The 23207-nt window shown below is 40.9% G+C and overlaps 1 long non-coding RNA gene across 2 annotated transcripts in view; it reads left to right on the top strand.

The window, feature by feature from the left end:
• Window positions 1-23207, top strand: part of LOC123289855 (uncharacterized) — an 83388-nt gene that overhangs the window by 26065 nt on the left and 34116 nt on the right. For both annotated transcript variants that reach the window (XR_011505896.1, XR_006534105.2), the window contains exon 2: window positions 14662-14731. This is a non-coding gene — a long non-coding RNA (uncharacterized lncRNA). The remainder of the gene's footprint in view (window positions 1-14661; window positions 14732-23207) is intronic.

The following is a 23207-nucleotide window of genomic DNA, read 5'->3' on the forward strand; positions in this document are numbered from 1 at the left end:
TTCATGATCATTGGTAAGAACTAGGTAACCACTCTTTAAGTACTAGGGGGTCAGATAGTGTGATCTTAACAAGTACCAGAAAAGTGAGTAGGTGGGATATTTGGTGAACAACTTAATGACTACAACAAATAAAATGATGAGAGTGAATGCAGGTAACTGTGAGTGGCTGCTGAGAAATTGAGGGAGTTCTGTAAAGCAGGCAGGGAGGTGTACATTGACAGGGAGGGATGAATTGGTGAAAGCTTGAAATAGTTGTGGGAGAGGGAGTAATTAGAGATGTAAGAAGGATTGTAGGTTATTCCTAAGGACCTGACAGGATGCAGACTGAATTTGTGGCGACACTAGCCTGCTGATTCCATGACGTTCTCTAGTAATATTCACGAGCCCAGATGTGGATGGGAAATGTGGATGATTGTTTGATCTAGGATGGGGTTTTGCTGGGCACGTGCAGCAGAAGGACAAGTACGCATGGGAGTTGAGAATATTAGTAAGCATGTGATTGAATGATGGGTCATGTGATCTAGGCTAATGGGGAAGTTGATGAAAAGATGGTTGGATTAGAGAAAATGGAGGAAAAGCAGGACAGGTTAAATTTAAAAATATCCTTGCCTAGGCATCTAAGAATGGTTTAAGATGGTAAGTCGGTTAGGGTGCTTTGCGGGGCATTTATCAGACAGCTCTACTTTCGTGGCTATAAACCATGAGGGCTTTTATTATTCACTTATTAAAAAGTGTAGAGATGGACCATCTGAGGACAGGTCCAGTGACTCAGTGATATCATCAAGGATCCAGGCTCTATTCATGTATTCACAATGCCAACCTCAGTGTAGTGATGTGCCTTCACAGGCTTGTCCCCTCATAGTTGCAAGATGGCTGCCAGAGCTCTAGGCAGCATATTCCCACACAAAAGTGGGAATAGAGAGTACGGGGTAAGAGATCATTGTCCTTACCATTCTCTCAGTATCTTGGAAGAACATACTTCCTTTATGTCTATTTGGTCCTAAGTAGGGCACGTGCCCACTTGTAGGCCAGTCACTGGCCGAGAGCGACAGGATTGCTCTGATTGATTTCAGATGGATCATTGCTCATCCCATGGGACTGTTCATGGCTGCCTGAACAACATTGGGGTTCTTTTACAAGGAGAATGGGAGAAATGACTGTTGGAGAGCTAACAGTGGCTGCCACAAATAAGGACCTCCCTTCTCAGTGAAGGGTAAGACTACATGCTCAGGATGCAAAGTTGTTATCATTGCTTATTCAGATAAAAAAATGCAGAGATACAGGCTTTGAGCCAGCTAAGACATTTTCACCAAGGGGAAAGCACAGTAATATTGTGTAAAATCTGAATTCATTTTTACAGAATGTTTATTTAGCCCCCTGGGACACCTGATGTTTCTGGATAAAGCCTGCTCGTCGGAAGAACTTCTGCTGACTGATTGTGTGAATAGTTCTCCCCCGTCAGGGTGCTTGAAGTGGCTACCACTAGTCTAGTAAGTCTCTGTCCCTGTGGAACTAAAAATACCAGAATAGTAAATGTTCACTCATCTAGAGTATTCTTTTAAAAACCTAATAATATATAAGCTTACTTCCTTGCTTAATTTTTTTCACAGAAATGCTATATGATCCGAAGACATATTTCCCAAATTCAGTTCTTCCATAAGGTGTTTGAATTTAAGCGCCCTGTCCTGTCAGATATTGCTTTACAAGCTCTGCGATATATATGGATAGGGATAGAGAATTAGTTTGCTCTGTTTTAGTTCTTTCCTATTTGAATAGGAACAGTGCAGAATTTACCACCATTGTTCCATTCAACAGGAATTTATTTTTCAATTTCAATATGAAATGCAGTTGTTGAGTGCTTCTTGGGACGTAAACATGAAAGACCCACAGTGCCTGCTCACAGGGAGCTCACATCTCACTGCCAGTGCTGCCCTGGTGGGGTGTGGTAATTATTGGGCACGTCTTCCTTCACTGCTTGAAACACTTCAGTTGTTAAAGACCCGAGGTGCTCTTTGGGTGTGCTAGCGTATCTTTTTTACACTTTTTCTCATGCTTGGACTCACTTTAGCTTGTTTGTCCTTAAAAACTGAATTTTTTCTTATCCGGGAACTTGTGTCATCTCAATCACCGTAAAATTGTTTGTTTGTCCGTGGTTTGTTCTCTCTTCATGGATTCCTGGTTGTGAAACTCCATGAATATTGACTTAAAAAATCACACACTGTACTGTGAGTCTGTAGGTTGCTTCTTTAATGTCCCTGATCTTTAATCCTCAGTCTCCCAAGTCTGAGGAAAATGAGCAAGTCTTCACCCTGCGTCACCCTGATGCCCAGAGGGCTTGGGAAGGGCTTGATACCAAAGGTCATGCTGAGAGTGCCCTTTGTGAACGACGGATTTAACTTTTAAAACAGGTGCTGTGTTTGAAAAATGAATTCTAGCTGATTACATTTAGGGCTTCCAAAACCACATGTATGGAAATAAGATCTCCCTCTGGGCACCCACAGCCCCAGGTACACTGCTTTTTCATTGCTTTCTAGTTGCTCAATTTTATATGTTCCCCAAAGACAGCAGTTTCTTAAGAGCAGGTGCTATTTTCTTTGATTGCGAGCAGGACACTTTAGACGTTATGTCTTTCAAGCTTTGTTCTGAGAGCCACACATGCCAGGTTTCAGTATTAGGATTTGTTCACAATTAGCCTTAGGCTTATCAGTGAAATTGTTATATGTGAACTGCTGCCCCAACTCATACTGTCTCCGCCCCAACTTCTAGGCTAAGTCCAGGGAGACAGATTTCTTTTAATATGATTTGCCTGCTCCCCCCTGAATTTTTCTTTCACTCTAGCCTTACACATAAGCCAGATTTGCTGGTTACCTACCTGGTGTAATTTGACAAACACTGATGAGTTTACCAGATTCTCTGCTGGATCACTAGTGTCTATAGTTCCACCATTGAAGATGTACTCCTGTCTTAGTTTGTGCTGCGATAACAGATTACCATAGCCTGGGTGGCTTACGAAGAACAGCAATTTTTTTCTGACAGTTCTGGAGGCTGGAAAGTCCAACATCAAATGGCGGCAGATTCAGTGTCTTGTGAGAATCCACTTCATGGTTCACAGACGACTGTCTTCTTGCTGTGTGCTCATGTGGCAGAAAGGCAGAACTCTGGTCTCTTCAGCTCCTTATCAGGGCTTCCACTCTCATGGCCTAATCACCTCTCAAAGGCCCCACCTCCTAATACCATCACATTGAGGGTTAGACTTCAACATATGAATTTTAGGGGGACGTAAACATTCAGCCCATACAACTCTGTTGGGTTAAGGCATTGCCTCCTATTATTATGCTACCTCCACGACCTCCCCAAAGGATAACACATTTGTCTAAGACAGAACATGTTGGTTTCATCGTGCCTGCTTCCACTAGCTGTGATGATCTATGGCCTCAGGCTGCCCATGGCTCATGCAGATGAGAGCTGTGGGTTGTTGCTGTTCTGGTTCTGTCCCCTGGCCAGTTTGCCGTGCATAGTCCGACCACAGGTTGTCAACATAAGGCTCAGCAGATGAGGGAAGAAAGCTTTGCTTTTTACCAGCCATGTGAAGCTTAGTGAGAGTCCTCTTCATGCCACCCTCTCCGCTCCTCTCCATTTCCACCCAGGCTGTAAACGTTTAGCTGACCCTCCCACCACACCTCCCTCTGAGGTCAGCCATCTTTCTGAGAAAATGATGTTTCAGAAACTTCAGTACATTTAAATCTAAATGATATGGTTTGAAGGTAAACATATGTGAAAGTTTGCTTTACCTTGTGCAGCAGCTGTTTACGTGGAAAGCTATCTGTCAGTTGAATTTTTGGAAATGTAAATACGTCTTAAATGCTCCAGGCGAAATTTTTACTTAAAGGAATCCAGCAGTGAGACTTCTAGAAAGTAAAAACTCCCTTTTTGGGATACAAACAATCACAAATTGTCCTGTGAGTTTGGAGTTTAAAGGGAGTCTCTCTCTAATCTTTATAGGTGATATTCTGTTGTGTAGAAATTGGGATCGTGTCCTCATTACCCTGTTGGTGGTTATTTGCAAATTATGAGGCAATAGTTCACAATATAAACCTGAATTAATTCTTAAAATTAATTAATGTCAGTCAATCTCTCTCTTTGTCTCTGTCTCACACACACACTTGTGACATATATATATGCTCATAAATTCCCCTGCAGTTGAAGTGTGGAAGAAAGGGAGGGACTGTTTAATTAATTCTGAGTACTGAAGGAGACTGAGAAACTTGAGGAATTTTAAAGAGTAAAAGTTGTAATTGACAAAATGATTTGAGGATCTTGACAGAAATTTTCTCTGAGGACTGTTCTGTCTTTCATTATAGCTAGTTTGAATATTTTTTTAAAATGAAATGTGAATTTTACTTTTAAACCATAATGATTTCAGATACTCTCAGCACAATTGGTACCATCTATGCTTGGTACCTTGTGTTTCATCTACTTAGGGGAATTCATCAGAGAGTCAGAGTCTATTTTTCCTAACTGGTCTTTTTGCTAGAATGAAGTGATATTTCTATTAAAAACAAAGAGTGTATGGGCAAGCTAACTTAATCTCTATTCTGAAGTTCCCTTTTTAAAAAATATTTATTTTGTTGTCTTTAATAACCTCATTGCTCAGACTGTTAAAGAAACCGGGAGAGGAGGATAGGTTTATATTCCAGGTCCTTGGACATCCTGCTACATTTTCCTGTTCCCAGGCACTCAAGGGTTTCGGTGGGAGGATTTTGACAGATGACTGTTGTCCTTCCAAATGAAATTAGTACCGTGTTGTGGCTGAGCACAACTTCCTCCAACGTAGAATTTGATTTGTCTCCTTTAAGTCCTGCAGATTGCTGAGACATAGAACAATGCAAATAAAACCTAAACAGAGGGTGTCAGTCGTATGTGTCCTGCCAAGAACACACCTGCTGCAGAATGAGAAGGATTCTCTCTGAAGTTGCTTTACATCATCTTAGCCACCTGTATCTGAGTTCTTCATGGGGACATAAAACCCAAAACTAACAATAGTATTTACATTTGTTCTGGATTCTGTTTGTGGAAATCCAGAGCTTCTGATAGATCTGAGAACATCCAAAACTTCTCAGGCAAATACTATTCTTTATCATTTTGCTAAGCGTAAGTGATAAACAATATTTATTATGTCATGGTGGTCACAGAGACAGACCATAGACTCCCTGAAATTCTCATTGTTCTTAAGTAACCACAAAGAAAGGGGATCATTTTATATCAGTGTTTAACAGGATATTAGTATGACCCCAGTAAAACTAAAAAGATGATAATGGGATATTATAAACCAATGGGAAAACAATAGATTAGTTCACAAACAGCATTGGGGAAATCGGTTAACATTAGTCTCATCCCCTCTTACCTCCTATATCAAAATGAATCCCAGAAAGGCTAAAGAATTTGGAGTAAAACATGAACACATAAAACACACAGAAGAAAGTGCAGGTGGTTATTCATCTTATTCCATTTCGGCTGCTACAACAAAAATGTCCTAGACTGGGTGGCTTAAACAACAAATATTTATTTCTCACAGTTTTGGAGGCTGGGAATTCCAAGATCAAGGCACTGGCAGATACAGTGTCTGTTGGTAGCTTGCTTCCTGCTTCATAGATGGCCATCTTCTCGCTGTGTCCTCGTATGATGGAAGGAGGAAGGGAGCTCTCTGGGGTCCCTTTTATAAAGGCATTAATCCCGTTCATGAAGGCTCCACCCTCATGATCTAATCATCTCCCAAAGGCCCCATCTACTAATACCATTACGTTGGAGGTTAGGATTTCAACATATGAATTTTGGGGGGACACAAACGTTCAGTCCGTTGCACTATTAAACTAAAGGAACAAATTTCCAAGCATGAAAACCAATAGAATAAATGGTGCAAGAAAAATTGCTTTATTTGACATTAACATCTGTCCTGTTTTGGAACCGTGGGAGCATGATCTCTAACAAGTGTGAATTCTATTTAGTTTGTGAGTGGTGGATGAGCTGCTGCTGTTGTAACTTTAAAGAATGTGACCCTCAGAGCCACTGCTGGTAGATCCATTGCTGGTAGACTAAATAAAGGTAATGTGTATGCCTTGGAATGTGAGCTGGGGAAGAGTCATGTAAACAGCCTCATAAGAGTGTTTTAAGTCTATTCGTTTTTTGAAATCCTACAAGAGTAGCAAAAATTATACTTACTTCAGTACCCTTAATTTGTCATTTCTATGTCTCTCCTGTTCTCCCTATTAGAATAATTTGTCACAATTTGACATTTATGAAATTATACTAATGAAAAGTGAAAGTGGAGAGAGACAGAAGGAGATAAGGGAGAGGAAGCATAAAAGGAGAGGAAGAGAGAGAAGAGGAAGATGAGATGAGAGGTAGGAGAATGAGGAGACAGCCTCTGTGCCAGTCGAAGTTTAGAAAAGCAGGCTAGAGGGTAAAGGAACAGGAGAGATGGAGGGTGACTGAGCAGGTGGGGTGGAACTAGATCCTTCACTGCAGTCTTTGACATCAAGGTGTGTCTGTACAACCCCAAGACACTTGGTCCTATTCTCTCTTCCCAGTATGTTGCATGTGTGTTCTCCTCTCTTGGCATTTTTGGTTCTTTTTTTTTTTTTTAATTTTTAAAAAAATTTTTTTGGGTGTATTTATTTATTTATTTTTATTTTTTTTAATTTTTGTTTTTTTCGGATGTACATCTTATTTCAAATTCTGGATACATTACATCATGTTCACCACCTGAACACTAATTATAGTGCATCCCCTCACATGTGACCCTAATCACCCCTTTTGCCCTCCCCCCTCCCCCCTTCCCCAATGGTAACCACCAGTCCAATCTCCAATGCTATGTGATATTTTTTTTGTCGTTTTTATCTTCTACTTATGAGTGAGATCATATGGTATTTGACTTTCTCCCTCTGACTTATTTCACTCAGCATAATACCCTCAAGGTCCATCCATGTTGTCACAAATGGCCGGATTTCATCATTTCTTATGGCTGAGTAGTAGTCCATCATGTATAAATACCACATCTTCTTTATCCATTCACCCCTGATGGGCACTTAGGTTGCTTCCAAGTCTTGGCTATTGTGTATAATGCCGCAGTGAACATAGGAGTGCAAGTATCTTTATGCCTTTGTGTTTTCAAGTTCTCTGGATAAATACCCAGCAGTGGAATAGCTGGATCATATGGTAGATCTATCCTTAATTTTCTGAGTATACTCCAAACTGCTTTCCATAGTGGCTGCACCAGTTTGCACTGCCACCAGCAGTGAACAAGGGTTCCCTTCTCTCCACACCCTCTCCAACATTTGTTGTTTCCTGTCTTGTTAATTATAGCCATTCTGACTGGAGTGAGGTGATATCTCATTGTAGTTTTGATTTGCATTTCCCTGACAGCTAATGATGTTGAGCATCTTTTCATATGCCTGTTGGCCATCTTGATATCTTCTTTGGAGAAATCTCTGTTCAGATCTTTTGCCCATTTTCTAATTGGATTGTTGGGTTTTTTTGTTATTGAGCTGTATTAGTTCTTTGCATATTTTGGATATTAACCCCTTATCTGATATGTGGTTTGCAAATATCTTCTTCCATTTGTTAGGTTGTCTTTTCATTTTGTTGATGGTTTCCTTTGCTGTGCAGAAGCTTTTTAGTTTGATGTAGTCCCATTTGTTCCTTTTTTCTTTTGTTTCCCTTGCCCAGTCAGACATGGGACTTGAAAATATGCTGCTCAGACCAATGTCGTAGAGCGTACTGCCTATGTTTTCTTCTAGGAGTCTCATGGTTTCGGGTCTTACATTCAAGTCTTTAATCCATTTTGAGTTGATTTTTGTGCATGGTGTAAGGGAATGGTCTACTTTCATTCTTTTGCATGTGGATACCTCAACATAATAAAGGCCGTATATGACAAACCCACAGCAAATATCATTCTCAATGGAGAAAAACTGAAAGCTATCCCTCTAAGAACAGGAACCAGACAAGGATGCCCACTGTCACCACTCTTATTTAACATAGTATTGGAATTCCTAGCCAGAGCAATCAGGCAAGAAAAAGAAATAAAAGGGATCCACATTGGAAAAGAAGAAGTGAAACTATCACTCCTTGCAGATGACATGATTTTATATCTAGAAAACCCTAAAGAGTCCACTAAAAAACTTTTAGAAATAATAAAGGATTACAGTCAAGTTGCGGGATACAAAATCAATGTACAAAAATCGGTTGGTTCTTAATATTTTAGGCCCTGGGCCTTTTCTATATCAAGGCCTGAGTCTTCCCTGGACATTCCCTTCTCTGACTAAGCTGGTGAACCTTTCCTTTGTACAGACTCCAGACCCTCTCCGGCTCTGGTTTTCAGCTGGTCTTCCCAGGGACGCTGATTTTCCTGATGTCATATATTGCCCATTTGCCTCAAATTGCAGTCTTTTGGCTGGTCTGGCTTGCACTTTGTTCTGGTGTTGGCCTTTTGGGGAGGGTGTCTCTGATGCCTTGCTGATTCCTTGGAGCAATAGCTTCCTTGACTTCCAGATTCACAGAGGACTTTGGATTTTTTGTGGTCACAAATCAGGCTTTTGGTTCTTTTTCTCTAGTTTGCTTCAGAATTGCCATCTCACGTCTTCCTATTACATCCTTGCCTACAATTACAATCAGCCTCATGAAGAGTTGAAAACTACCTGGCTGTACCCCTGAGAGCCTAATTTTCCCTCTAGTTATGCCATCCTACCACCCTGTGTGGGTACCACCCTGAGAGGCGGAGTAACTGGAATGAACAGATGGAAGTTAGGGAATTCTGTGCCTTCCAAGTGACTGGTGCCCATCAGAGCAGTCTGAACTATGCAAGGGATGGAAGGAGCTAGTGAAGAGCAAGGTGTGTCTGTTCAAATAGCTAACATATGTATATATATTTCACTGGTAATTAGCACTGTTGTTTCAATTAACATGATTTTTGTCATACCACAGATTGTTTTAGCTAATTAAAAATTTTAGACTTTGACTACAGTGTCTGATGTGAACTAACTGTGCTTGAGAAGGTCATGGTCATAAGGTGCAGTGGCATTGAAGCACTTCCTCTTGGGTGGAACTGCTGAGATTGTAGGTCGAACTTCAAGACCCATTTCCAGTGCCAGCCATGAAAAATGCATTTTTTTTCATGCCTTTGCCAGTTGGACAACCTTATACCTCAAACTACTTTCCATTCTGGCAAGTACTTTCTTTCATCTTCATTCTTTAATAGACAGCGCTGCCTACCCAGTACTTTTGGACTGGCTGAGAGAAGCTGAGGTAACATAAGATCCAGGAGCATTTCCTCTGAACAGAGAGCTGAACATTTATCCTATCCTAGAACATCGCTGGCTGAGTGTGCAAAAATCTAGCCAGGCCAGCAAAGGCGGATGATCCTCTTTCTCTGGAATTGTGTAGCTAGCCCACAGTGAGTCACTCAGAGGTTCTTCCTGCTTTTTTCTGTCCCTCTCCATGCATTTCGTTTTGCTTCCTCTAGCTGTCCGCCCCCTGACACTTTCTAACATACTGTGTTCTCTCATGAATACCTCTCTCTCATGATAGTCTTTTTGATTTCTTAAGCATGACTTGCTGTGAAACTTCAACACTATGGGCCTTTAGTCATGATTTTGCTTTGATCCTGGGCCAAGACTTTTCTTTTGAAAGGATTTTCTTGTATAAATACATTACAATTGCTGAAGGGATCCTCCCCACATTGACGTGGTGAAGACAGAGGACTGTGCCTTCCAGTAACCAAGATTCCCAAGGAACCCTGACTGGCTTCCTGCCCAAAAGATTGCTGTGAATGTTGAACCACAGTGGCTCAAGTATCCACCTTTATCTAGTTAGCAAAGACTGGGCATGTCAGATGGAGGAGTTGCATTGGGTCAATCTCATAAAAGGCAAAAAGCTGGAGACCAGGATGAGATCAAAGAATTGAAATTCAGGATGTAATTTATAGCTCTTGTTTTTTGTGAGAGGAAAAAATATGCCTGTGTTGGTTGGAAAATTAAAAGTTCTCATACTTGGAAAAGTTATCCAAGTATGCAACTGATAAGAATATACCCAATATTTCACTCTCTTGAAAATGAAATCGGAGTTATAGTCATCTTTAGAGTTTGGGGTTTTTGAAATTACTTGTGGGGCTCACATTCTGAAAAGGTACCAGTTGATATGCTCCTTCCTCTAGTCTCTTTCAAAATTTGGTTTGCTGATATGTCTGCTTTCTAAGGCATAAGCTAACATACATGTGAAAAGATAGAATTTTAAAGAATGTAAGCTTGTGTTCAAAGACCAAAGCTACTGATACAGCTACTAAGAGACATATTATGACATTAGTTGGCATTACTGTTATGTGGCACATTTAAACTAATTTTTAAAAAGGAGAGTTAAAATAGGTTTAAAAACTGGAGGGGCCGGCCCTGTGGCATAGTGGTTAAGTTCGGCATGCTCTATTTCATTGGCCCAGATGCATGGGTTCAGATCCTGGGTGCAGACCTATGCCACTCATCAGCCATGCTGTGGTGGCAACCCACATACAAAATAGAGGGACATTGGCACAGATGTTAGCTCAGGGCTAACCTTCCTTAGGAAAAAAAAAAAAAAAAGAGGATTGGCACAGATGTTAGCTCAGGGCAAATCTTCCTCAGCAAAAAAAAAAAAAAAAAAAAGGCAAAACAAATGAGAATTTTGTCTGATGTTTGATTTGTATGAATACATTATAAATTCATATTAGAAAACAGCAATACTGAGGTGTAAAAATGTTGGAAATGTGAAGTTAAAACTGTATCACAAATTATGCTGAACTTGAAGTCCAGGTTTTGTGGATGGTAGATAGGACAAAGGAGACATTCAGGAACCTAGACATGCCCATGAATGACTGACTATCATGTTGCTTCTTAAAATGCATGTGAACTGATGGTGAAAATCTATTGTTTTTCTTAAGTCGTGTCAATGGTTTCCCATTTTACTTGTTGACCTTAAACAAATAGACTGCAGTTATTTCTCCAGCAAAAATAGGTTTATTCAAGATCAGCAAAGAATTACCATTCGGGGTCTGCAACCCAACTGTGTCAAGCCATGTGCAAGTCCCCAGCAGCAAGGGGAGGAGAGACTCTTTTATAGAGGGGAAGAAGAAGTTGGGAGGGCTGTTGTAAACAAAGAATCCATTGGAAGAGACTGGGGGTTGAAGAGTAGTGGCTTTTCATTGGCTGAGCTGTGACAGTCTCTCATTGGCTGAGCTTCTTGCTGATCAAGAAGAGAAAGTGTTTCTTTTTCCTGTTGGACTCTGCTATCGACCTAGGGTGTGATAGCTCCTCTTTTGCCTTCCCAACTCCATTTTAATGAAGTTTCTGTTTATTAATTTCCACATTTCTTCCTTTTGATTGGGATCTTTCTCTGAAAGCATCCCTGATCAAGAGTCAGGTTTTTCTGGTTTCAGCAACCTTTTGTCCCTCAATGCCAAGAAGAACATTTTCTGACTGTCCTGTTCCATGTTGGAGGCAAGGTGCACAGATTAGAAACCTATTGTGGCCACATTTGCATAATAAAGAGGATAGGAGGGAGAACTCTCAGACATTTTTCTTTTCTGAAGTCCATATGTTATCAAGATCATAGGCATGGGAGGTCATCCGAAGCATTATGTCATCATCAAAGGTTTGACAGACAAACTCCCAACAGGCCTGGTCCAGACATCTTGACAAAGCTCTCTCATCAGATGTTGTCTGCTTCAATTCCGGGAAATCTTTGCTTTTAAGTCACCAGATGATGTGCGGTTCCAGTCAGGGTTTGGTGCTTTCTATAGGTGTGTCACATGAATTCAAGAGCCTGTTCCTTGCATTGTGGCAGCACAAGCGTTAGTTAGCAGTATCTGATGGGGCCTTTCCAGTGAGGTTGAAGAGAGGGATTCTGGAGGTGTCTTTTCCAAAAGACAAAATCTCCAGGTTGCAAAGCGTGACACTTAAGGTCTTCGTTTCTCTGGAGTGCACTGTGAAAAGATCTCTCTACCAGAACATGGTTATTTTTAGTAGAAGCAGTTAGGCCTTTGCAATACAGGAGTGTATCTCCTTTTATCAGCTGTGGGTCAAAAGAGGCAGGAACCAAGTGCATTGGGCATCCTGTGACTATCTCAAAGGGTGAGAGTTTATGAGTTCCAGAGGGGATGGATCTGAGATCTAGAAGGACCAATGGCAATGCTTTTGGCCAAGGTATTTGGAGGGTCTCTACAAATTAATAACCATTAGAAGTTGGCGTTACCCAAAGGAATTTCCTGCAGATTATTGCAAGGAGTTAGGGGGTATCTGTCAGCGTAAAGCAGTCCTGAGGGCCTTCTCTGGTGATGGAGAGGGGAAGAGTAGCAGGGTTAAGGTTATTACAACATAAAAGAGTTATGTGAGGAGCAGTTGACAAAAGGATTTGATAGGAGATGAGGCGACTGACTGAACTATATTCAGTATGATGAAAACTCACGGGGGCTTCCACAGTGTGAGGTACAAAAATTGTTAAAGGGACCCCACATGATTTTCTCAGTGTCCTTAACCAAAGGGCAGTGGGAGTAATGGCTCTAAGGCAAGGGGGGATCCCCATGCCACAGGGTCTAGTTGCTGGCTATAATGCTCTATGAGGTCCCTGTGTTTTGGGGTGAGTATCACAAGGGCATTCCCTTCTTTTTCATATACAAAACAGAAAAAAGGAAGTTGATAATTGGGATGTCCAAGGGCAAGTGGATTCATCAGACTCTTCTTTAAGGCCTTAAAGGATTTGTTGTCCAGTTCTTCCCATAAAACTAGGTTGGGATTGTTGTTCTTTACTACAGCACATAGAGGTTTGGCCATAGGAGAAATTTGGAATCCAATTTCAGCAATAACCAACTAGCTAGAGAAAACCTAGCAGTTGACTCTTAGTTTTGAGTTTTGGGAAACGTAGGATGCCATGCAGCCTGTGTGGAACTAAGTGGAGGCCTTATTCTAGTATCAGATGCCCTAAATATCAAACCTAGGTTTGGGCAAACTGCAGTTTCTCCTTGGTGACTTTATGTGCCTTTAAGGCTAAAAGCTTTAGGAAATGGATGCTGTTTTCTGTGAGGACACTTAAAAAGAAGAGCAAAGAAGCAAATCGTCCACATATTACAACAAAGTCCTTAGGGAACTTCCATCATCCAGATCAGCCTTCAGGATTTGTGAGAAGTAAGACTGAGTTAAACCCTGAGGCGTTACTGTCTCGGTGAATTGTTTTCCTTCCCAAGTGAAGGCAAAAAGGTATTGGCTAGCTTCATCAACTGGAATGCTAAAGAATGCACTGCATACATCAATTACCTTCCGGAAAGAATTTGTTCAGGACAGATGTTAGTAGTGTGTGAGGAGTAGGAGCAACAGGGTGTGGAGGGATAACGATATTGTTTGTTTCTCGGAGGTCCTGGACAAAGCTTCACCCTCAGCCCTTGGTTTTCTCACAGGTACAATAGGAGAATTATAGGGACTAGTGCAAGGGATAATGAGGCCCTGAACCTTGTAATCCTCTATGATGGGCTTTATACCTTGAAGGGCTTTTTTACTTATAGAGTATTGATTAATTCTGGGAAGAGGTTTTAAGGGGTCGATTTGAATTTTGCTGGGAGGTGCACTGTGAATTTTACCAATAACAGTTGAAGATTTTGCCCCTAAGGAGGGTGGTAACTGATTCAATGCGGACAAATGATCATTGTTTCCAGAATCAGCTCTAGTTCTCTCAGAGACAGAGCAAATAAAAGGTGTCAAAGGGTCATTTAATTTACCTGGTCGGCCATTTTGATGGCTATTGTCAAATTCTAGAATTACTTCCCCCTTTTGGGAGAAAGAAATACTGGCATGATTCCTTTCCAAGAAGTCTCGGCCTAATAAATGAATATGGGTGGAGGAGCTAAGGGAAAAAGGGTGTGTGTCTGTCAAAGGGCCTAAACAAAAGGGCCTAGGTAGAGAGACAGGAACCTTTGAGGTTATAGAGACCCCCACTATTTGAGTTGTTCTAGTACTCCAAAGCAGGGGCTGGTTTATGTAGTAGTGAGGTTGAGCACCGAGAGTGTGGGTCCGGTGTCAGTTAGGACAGAAACAGATTCATCTCCAATTTAGAGAAATGTTTCTCCAAGCCGATTAAGAAGGAACATTTGGAAGAGCCCTTGTGGTTTCTCGGAGGCCTGTTACTGAGAATTTGGAGGACAGTAGAAAGGCTGGTGAGAGGGCTGAAGGCACTTGAAGCACTTAAATTGGTAACAATCTCTTTTCCAATGCCCTGGCCCCTTGCAATAATAATAGAAACTAGGAGAATTTTGGATTCGTTTAGGGGCCTTTATTTGCTGGAATCGAAGATTAAGAATTTTGACAGTCTTTCTTTTAGGTGACTCATCTAGAATGTGAGAGAGTTGGTTTGCCAGGTTAACTAAATCTGGAGTGGATGTAGTTTCCCCTTCCATCCTGGTCCTTTTTACTAGAAGAGAAAGGTCCCGGTTCAGTCCATTGATAAACATAGAGTTAAAAGCTACCCAGGTGGAATCAACATGTGAAGGAGGACCAGAATTTTCTTTAAAAACAATCTGAAATCGATTATAACAGTCATGAACAGGTTCATCAGGTTTTTGTGCACAAGTCTGAACTTTGTTTCAATCAACAGGCTTTGGGAAAGCCCTAGGAATTGCCTGATGAAGTCGCCTAGCGATTGCCGGAGCCTGATCATGCAACAGGTCAGTGGGTTGGTCTGCTGGTTGTAATTCTAGAGACCTTTTAGGATTTTCCCAGTTAGCTGTTTTCATCCAATGCTGGGCCTGGCCTTCACTGCCAAGCACACGAACTAGCTGATGTAAGTCAGAGAAGCCAGGTTCTTCAGTTTGAATGACTGTATTAAATTCCTCAACAAATCTGCGAGGATCTTCAGTTATTTTGGGAGTCTTTGACTATGGCTCCCTGTTCAGCTTTAGTACAGGGGGTATACGAGATTAAGGCTTTAGCCTTTAGATCCTCAGAAGGCTTAATTCTAGACGGACAGCTTCTGATAGGTTCAGAGGAAGAGGGAGCTGGGAGAGGTTCAGGGAAAGGAGAGTTAGTATGGAGGAACTGAGAGTATAGATTGTATTAAAAGTGTAGAGAAGAGGTGTAGGCAGTATAGAAAGGAAGGAGGAAGATGGTGGCAGAGGTGGGGCCTAAGACAAAGAAGCCAGGGAAGTGGAACATGAGGCTTCAGAAGCCATTTTATCTTTCTTTAATGGTTTGTTTGCCTCAGTTAATCTTAAAATTTTATTTTGCAGAGAGGCAATCTTAGATTCCTGGTAATGTTTGGAAGCCTCAAAATACCAATCAAAATAAGCATTTCATTCAGTTTTGGAAATTGCAGAGCTAGGGTTGTCCAATTCAATTTTAAGAAAAGTAGGTTTAGGGAGTTCGGAAGTTCCCCACAACGGCCATTGGTGTTCTCAATTACTTTTGGTTAAGTCGGTCCATTTAGTCAGAAATGCACGTGAAGAAGTGCTGCAGTTTTTAAACATAAAGTCAGCCGGGCTCCCTGTAGGAGGGGCACCTTCAAAATATTTAGATAAATGGGATCCTATTTCTTAGAGGTTTTTCTCTAGAGCAAAGGAATAACTCTCAAACAGCCTAAACAGCTTACAATTCAAACAGCTTGAACAGCTCAAACAGCCTGCAGCCTTAATTCCAGTCAGTTCTCAGGGAACAGTCCAGTTTCCTTGAGCTGGACTGAAGGTTGAATCAATCCAATTCCAATAATACAGTGTGCTTCCAAAGGGGACTGGACTGAAAGTTGATCAACACAGTTCCAACAGAACAGTCTACTCCAAAGGCAGTTGGGCCAAAGCTGCACGAGCACAGTTTCTCTTTTCTTTTCTTTTTTTTTTTTGAGGAAGACTGCTCTGAGCTAACATCTGTTGCCAATCTTTCTCTTTTTTTTTTCCCCTCCCCAAAGCCCCAGTGCATAGTTGTATATCCTAGCCGTAAGTCATCTATGTCTTCTATGTGGGAGGCCACCACAGCATGGCTTGATAAGCAGTGTGTAGGTCTGTGCCCAGAATCTGACCCAGCGAACCCTGGGCCACCGAAGTGGAGCGCATGAACTTACTCACTCGGGCCAGGGGGTGGGCCCCCAGGACTGGCACTGTTTCAACTGAAATAGCTTGCACCCAGGGAGTCAGGCTAGAGTGCTAGCTCAGTTCCAAGTAGGGGCAGTCTGGTTCCAAAGGGATCCGATCAAAGGCTTGGCACAGTTCTGGTAGAAACAGCCTAATTTCAAAAGAATCAGGCTGAAGTGCCAACCAAGTACTCACAGACAAATAAGCCTTAACCAGAAAAGGATGAAGCCTTAACAGAGATCTCCAATAAAGCCTAGAGAGCCTCAAACACAAAAAACAGCTGAAGCTGGGATCCAGGAGAAAAGACTAACCTTCAAACTCCAGGGTTGGCAAGAAAAGCAGTGAGTTCAATGGGCTCTGTTGTGGGTACTGCACCTGTTTCCTCGCCAGCCTCAGAGTCATTGGGAGTCTTCTCTGGATCCCCATATGGGACACCAAAATGTTGATCTTAAACAAACAGACAGCCAGTTATTTTTCCAGTAAAAGTGGGTTTATTGATGATCAGCAAAGAATTGCAATTCAAGGTCTGCAAAGATGACAAGTCATGCAAGTCTCCAGCAGCAAGGGGAGAAGACACTTTTCTGGAGGGGAAGAGAAAGTCGGGAGGGCTATTGTAAGCAAAGAATCCATTGGAACAGACTGGGAATTGAAGTGTAGTGGGTTTTCATTGGCTGAGCTGTGACAGTCTCATTGGCTGAGCTTTGTGCTAGTCAAAAAGAAGCCTTTCTTTTTCCTGTGGGCCCTGCTATGGGTGTAGGGCATGAGAACTTCCACTTTTGGCCTCCTGACTCCATTTTAATGAGGTTTCTGTTTATTAATTTCCACAACTTCGAAGTACAGAAATAGTATAGGCTCCTAAAACACATTTTATTAAAACAAATTGTAGCTCTTAGGTATGTTTACATGTATTTATCATATTAAATTTGTGTTTATATTGTTTCCATATCTCAGGAATATATTTCAATTATCTATCACACCTCTGATTTGGTTATGTTGCTCAAATGTCAAATGTGACTCCACAATCATAAATTTCTGTAGAGTTATTTATAAACAAATATAAACATACCTTAACAGATCTCCAGTAATGACAATTGAAGTCACATATTCACAGGCAATGATGACTACATCACAATCCTACCTGGACAACTGTGTTTTTATGATGCAGTCAATTTCAGATATGTTTGAATCTGTGAAAAAACATGTGAGTCATGGAATGAATTCAAAATGGGAATTCTTTTCTCGTCACAAACAGCCCTCCCTCTACCCCTTAACCCAATTGGGCTGGGCACAATGCAACCCACTTAAAAAAATATCTTGGCTATGTATTGTATTATCAAAACTCATTAATACACTTAGTAGAAAGAAACCAGCTTTGATGGCAATTCCATTGCCTACCCCAGGCTAAGTTGAATATTAGCAATCACTCTTTTTCGAATTTCAGGGGAATACATTTTAAGTCAGAGAAGCTGGAGAGTGACTTGATGTGTCTGTCTCAACCTATGATAGGATGCTGTCGGTTAGACATGCCTGAGATACTCTCCTGGGCGCGTATTACTTGTGGCAAGCCCCCCAGACATTTTCTGGACTAGAACCAATGTTGTGGCTGAACAAGCCCTCATGGTTCTTATTATCATTGCAGGATGTACCTCTGAAACAACCATCAGGGAACTTTGTAAAACCAGGATTTATTACTTGCCAGTCCTGGAGGGTACATGGCACGTGGGAGGGCCACACAGTGAGGTCCAGGTTGCTGTTAGAGAGGGAAGGAGGGAGCTTGGACCTGGGGCCCTGCCTTTATTAGAGTGGAGGGTAGGGGACCTAGGGTTTTGAGAGTTCACTTTTTATTGGCAAATTTAAAACATAAGAGCAGGAATTAGGAAGCAGGAAGGAAGAAGTGGGGTCACTCAAGAGGTCAGTTATCTAGGTTACCCAGGGCTTTCTAAAAGGGGAACTTCATGGGTGGGTGTGGCTTGGTTCCTTGTCTAGTTGGTTTGCCGGTAGCTGTGCCATACACCTGGCAGTATGTTTACTTGAGATGGATGCCTTGGCAATCAAAAGCTTGATATCAGGTGCTTACACTGTGCTTGAAGACAGAGCAAGGATGTGAAGCAGGAGGAAAACCTGGCTCCCATGTCCAACCGTCTTGAACAGCTCTAAAATCCTCTGCCCTCTCCCCAACACTCACATTTTTAATTTTTTTGTTTTTATTAGAGTATATTCTATTTAGAATTTCAAAGAAAAATTCAAATTAGAATTCATTTTTCAAATTAGAAGATGCTAATTTGCAAGTCATTTCATACTAAACGTTTTTATGTTAGGTTGAACTTCGGATATAAGCAGCATGAGTAAACCATGGCTCAGGTAGATGATCATGTGAATAATCGTATGTGTTACTTTTTGGCATGACCTTTAGTGGAAGAGAAAAAGGGTTTATCAAATATCTCAAGAGTGGAAAATTCAATTTATAAACTAATTCTTAAGAGGTCAGGATTTTCCATAAAATCCCCTTTACTTTTGCTTTTATGAGTCTGAATAAGGTGGTGTTCTAAATTCATCTATTTTGTGAGGAAAGACTCATCTGTTAGGGTGACAAGGATTTTTCCACCCACTTCTTTGCCAGTTTTCATAATAGCTGTGGCAAAGAGCCTGCTGGCAGGCAACCCCCAGTTCCATGAATGGGCTTTATTTTTTAATCAGAAAACTTGTAATCCTTGACAGGTGAACTCTAGTGGCTTAGTATTTGACACACATTCTTGAACTAAGGAAGCCTGGATTTTACCCACCAAAGGGAAAGAAATACTCTTATCAGTGTCCCACTGGGGACTGATGTTCCAGAAGTTTCTATGGTGTCGTGGAACTGTTGTTCACCTGTGATTCTGCATGGGGAAAAGGAAATGGATACAGTGTTTTAAAGCTTAGGTGGTTTTTTTGGAAGATTTGCCCTGAGTTAACATCTGTTGCCAATCTTCCTCTTTTTTTTTTCCCCAAAGCCCCAGTAAATAGTTGTATATCTTAGTTGTAAGTCATTCTAGTTCTGCTAGGTGGGAAGCTGCCATAGCATGGCTTGATGAGCAATGTGTAGGTCTGTCCCCAGGATCTGAACTGGCAAACCCTGGGCTGCTGAAGCCTACTGCGTGAACTTGACCACTCGGCCACAGGGCTAGCCCCTGGATACAGCGTCTTAATTGATTAAGATGCACAGCCACATTATGAAAGATTTGATTTGTAGACAACCACTGTAATCTAAATTTCATCTTCTTTAAGGAAAGAGGCGTGGACAAGATTACTAGACTTCAACAGCAACCCAATCCCAGTTCTGGATTGAGAAGACTTTTATGTGTATAAGGGTGGAAAACTCTATGAATATACTAAAATCCATTGGCTTGTATATTTTATTTTATTATTTATTTATTTTTTAAAGATTGGGACCTGAGCTAACATTTGTTGCTGATCTGTTTCTTCTTCTTCCCAAAGGCCCCCAGTACATAGTTGTATATTCTAGTTGTAGGTCCTTCTGGCTCTGCTGTGTGGGATGCTGCCTCAGCATGGCCTGATGAGCAGTGCTAGGTGTGAACTACGTATCTGAACCAGCCAAACTCTGGGCCGCTGAAGCAGAGCCACAGGGCCAGCCCTGGGCTTGTATATTTTAAATGAGTGAATTGTATGATATGTGAATTATGTCTCAATCAGGCTGTTACAAAAAAAAAAATTACAAAGAAAATTCTCATGTAACTATCTACCAAGTAAAGAAATGGAACATTTATTGTACATTTTCATTTTCATTTCATTTTATTGTACATATTAAACATTTTCATTGTTGCTTCCTATTTATATCAAGAGATACTGGTTTTACATTTACTGTAGTCATATGAAACTTTCTTTCAAAGAAATCTTATTTAGTAAAACCAGTGAACAATATGGAAAAAAAACGCTATGGGAGAATGCAGATATCTGAAATTTGGGAAACCTAGAGTATGCATGATGTATTTATTGGAGTTCATTTGCTTTAGAATGCAGCATTTTTATCTATTTATTCCCTCATTAATTTGTTTAGTTTTTTGAGTACCTACCATGTATCAGTCATGTGCTAACTGCCTTTCTGGAGCTCACTGTCTAGTAGAGATGTTAGGAAAGACTAAGCACCCTAATAAGACCGTAAATCCTGAGATGTAGGGTGCCCTGTTTTAGAGATTGTTGCAGTGTTTTAAGAATATAAGACAAATAGCACAGGAGTAAAATCATCAGGGAAATAAACACAGATGGAAAACACTTTAAGGTACAGTCAATGCTTTATGAAGTTTTTCTTCCTTCTTCCTCCTCCCCTCTCCTCCTCCTCCCTTTCTCATCCGTCTCTCCCTTCCTCACTCCCTCTCTTCCTTCCTTCATAAGATAAACTGAGACACATTAAAAATTTTAAGAGTTTATTTGAGCAAAAGTTGATTGGAATCAGGCAGCGCCAAATCAGAAATGGTTAGGAACACTGCCCATTATAGGAGCCAGGGGAAAGACTTACATAGAGAGAGTGAAAAGCAAATAAAGGAGATGATTTGATTGGCTATAGCTTAAATCCTAGTAGGCTGTTTGTGATTGGTTGCCCTTAGCATTTTGATTTTGTAACCTAGAGGCATTTACAGGCTTAGTGTCCTCCTTCTTTTCTTGCTTCCTTCCTTTCTTTCTTTTCAGGAGAATCCATATGGCTTGAAAAAATTTTATTCTTAATAAGATTATTTTGGGTTTCTCATCACTTCAAATAAAGCCCACTACTTGAGCTATAATTTAAAAAGCTATGCAAACAAACAAAAAACCACGTATAATAACCATAAAACCTACTTTTAACCATGGTTGGTGAAACCTAAGGATTCCTTGCTGGTAATATTTCTGGATTCCAGTTTAAGCTTAGCTCTTGAGCCTGGAGAGACCAAATGCTGTTACTCTGAGATGTGAAGCGCTGCAGTTCAGAAATCCCTTCCTTCAATACTGAAATATAGGTGTTTTTCTAGGCTTAGTGGTTTTATATGTCCAGCTTTGCAAGAGTGTCTCGGTATTGCAGGTGAAATCAGTTACATTCATTGACATTCCCAGTACCATGAATGGGATAGTCTTGTACATTTCCAAAAGAATTGAAGTCGGAACAAAGGCCAGGTAGTAAATGCTTGTTTTTTGTCTGATTTGGTCTACTAAAATGACAGCTGCATTTTAAAAATTCAAATTAAAAATGTTGACAATTCGGTCAGGAGATTATGATATATTGTAGTGCAAATATCTAAAACTTCATCTAGTCAGAGCTCAAACCTGTATTATTTAATCAGTCAACAAATATTTATTGCATATTTACTGGTTATGGGAAATGAGCAAAGTGTCACAGAGCTGAGTTCATTTTCATTCCCTGACTGCTTCTCTTTATTTCTCTATTTCTGTTGCCCTTTTTCTGCTCCTGGAGGCTCACTCTCATGTGTGGAGCTATAGCCAATCAATTAGGTTAATTTTAAATTCTTGGTCTTTTTCTACACATGTGCATTCCATTATCCTTGTCCTTTCATTCTAATTCATACAGTTTCTCCCTTAAACATGGGCCGTTGTGCTTGCTTACCTTTCTGGTCTCTGTGCTGTGGGACCAGAGATATTTTTCTCCATGGGACTCACTTTCTGAAGAGGCAAAACAATGAGCCTGGTTGTTGATAGGCCGAGGCAGCCCAGAGGCTGGCCTCAGAGCATGGGAGAGCCTTAAAACAGGGCAAATGATCTGGAAAGGGCCCTTGGGCAGACAAGAAGAGGAAGTCAGGACAGATAAGCTGAATAGCAGGCAGGGTATCATGGTCACAGGTGAGAGGCCAAGGTCAGGGAGGCAAGTTGGTGTCATGGGATCCAGCAGACATTATAGGTCTGGAGTCTAGCATCAGGATTCCAGTTTCTGTGAGGACTGATGAGAGCAAATCCTAGCATTATATATTCTTCTCAAATTAGGCTGATCTCCAACCCTACGCCAATCTGATGTGCCTATCTCTCTCCATATTTACTTTCTTCTTCTCCTCCATGTATTTGATTTCTTTTTGAAATTCTATCTAGCATTCAAAATCCAACTTAATGCTAGCTCTTTCTTTAAGCTTTTCCTGATCACCTTAGCCAGAGAGATTTTTCCCTTTGAAGAAATCACATTTTGAAGAGACAAAGGAATGAACATTTGTTGAACACCTTTTTGTACAGAATTTTTTATTGGAGCTTTCTTTGTTTAATTCTTATCAGAACCTGGTATAATGGGTCCCCCTATTTTAAAGATGTGAAAACTGATTCTAGAGACTGATAATACTGTCTGCTACTTTAAGTTGTCGTGGCCGATCCTTTAGGATTCTGAAATAACATAAAAGTATGGGGAAGACTAGAGACGTCTTAGCTGGATGACTGTTAGGAGATTTTGTTGGCCACATCATTCTCCACTTATTGTGGGACTCAGATAATATCCTAGTATAACTTGACTGAAGAAAAGGAAACATCCACTATAGGTTTATAAGCTAATACATACAACTGATATGTATAAGTTAATACACATAACTTATAAGTTAGTACTGACCCGTTGCCTTTATACATACAACCAAAGGGTACAACAGGAGACATTCTGAGATAGGATCACCTCAGGAGGGAGTGAACAGAGAAGAGAGGAGGGCCCATGACTGAATACTGCAGTGTCCTCACATCTAGGGAGCATTCACTTATGGCAGAAGCTTCTCTGAGATTGACTAAAATGAGGGCAGAAAATGGTGTTTGTTAGGGTATAGGTTCATGGTGACTTTGATGGAAGCCCTTTCTATGAAGTGGTGGACAAAATCTTGATTGGAATAGGTAAATGAGAGACATAGAAAAGCTTTTCTGTGAAAGGAGGAGAGAAATGGATAGAAGCTGGGGAGAGATGTAGGTCAAGGGATTATTTGTTGAGCTGGGGAATAACACAGCAAATTATTTTTGTCCTTATGGAAATAATGTAGAAAAGAACAATAAAAAACTTTTTTTTTAAAGGCAGGAGAGGGATTAAAATCCTTGAGTAGGAGGGTGGAATGGAGTCTATACACACATTGGGGGATTGACC

Source organism: Equus asinus, chromosome 9, assembly GCF_041296235.1.
Source record: "Equus asinus isolate D_3611 breed Donkey chromosome 9, EquAss-T2T_v2, whole genome shotgun sequence".
NCBI lineage: Eukaryota > Metazoa > Chordata > Mammalia > Perissodactyla > Equidae > Equus > Equus asinus.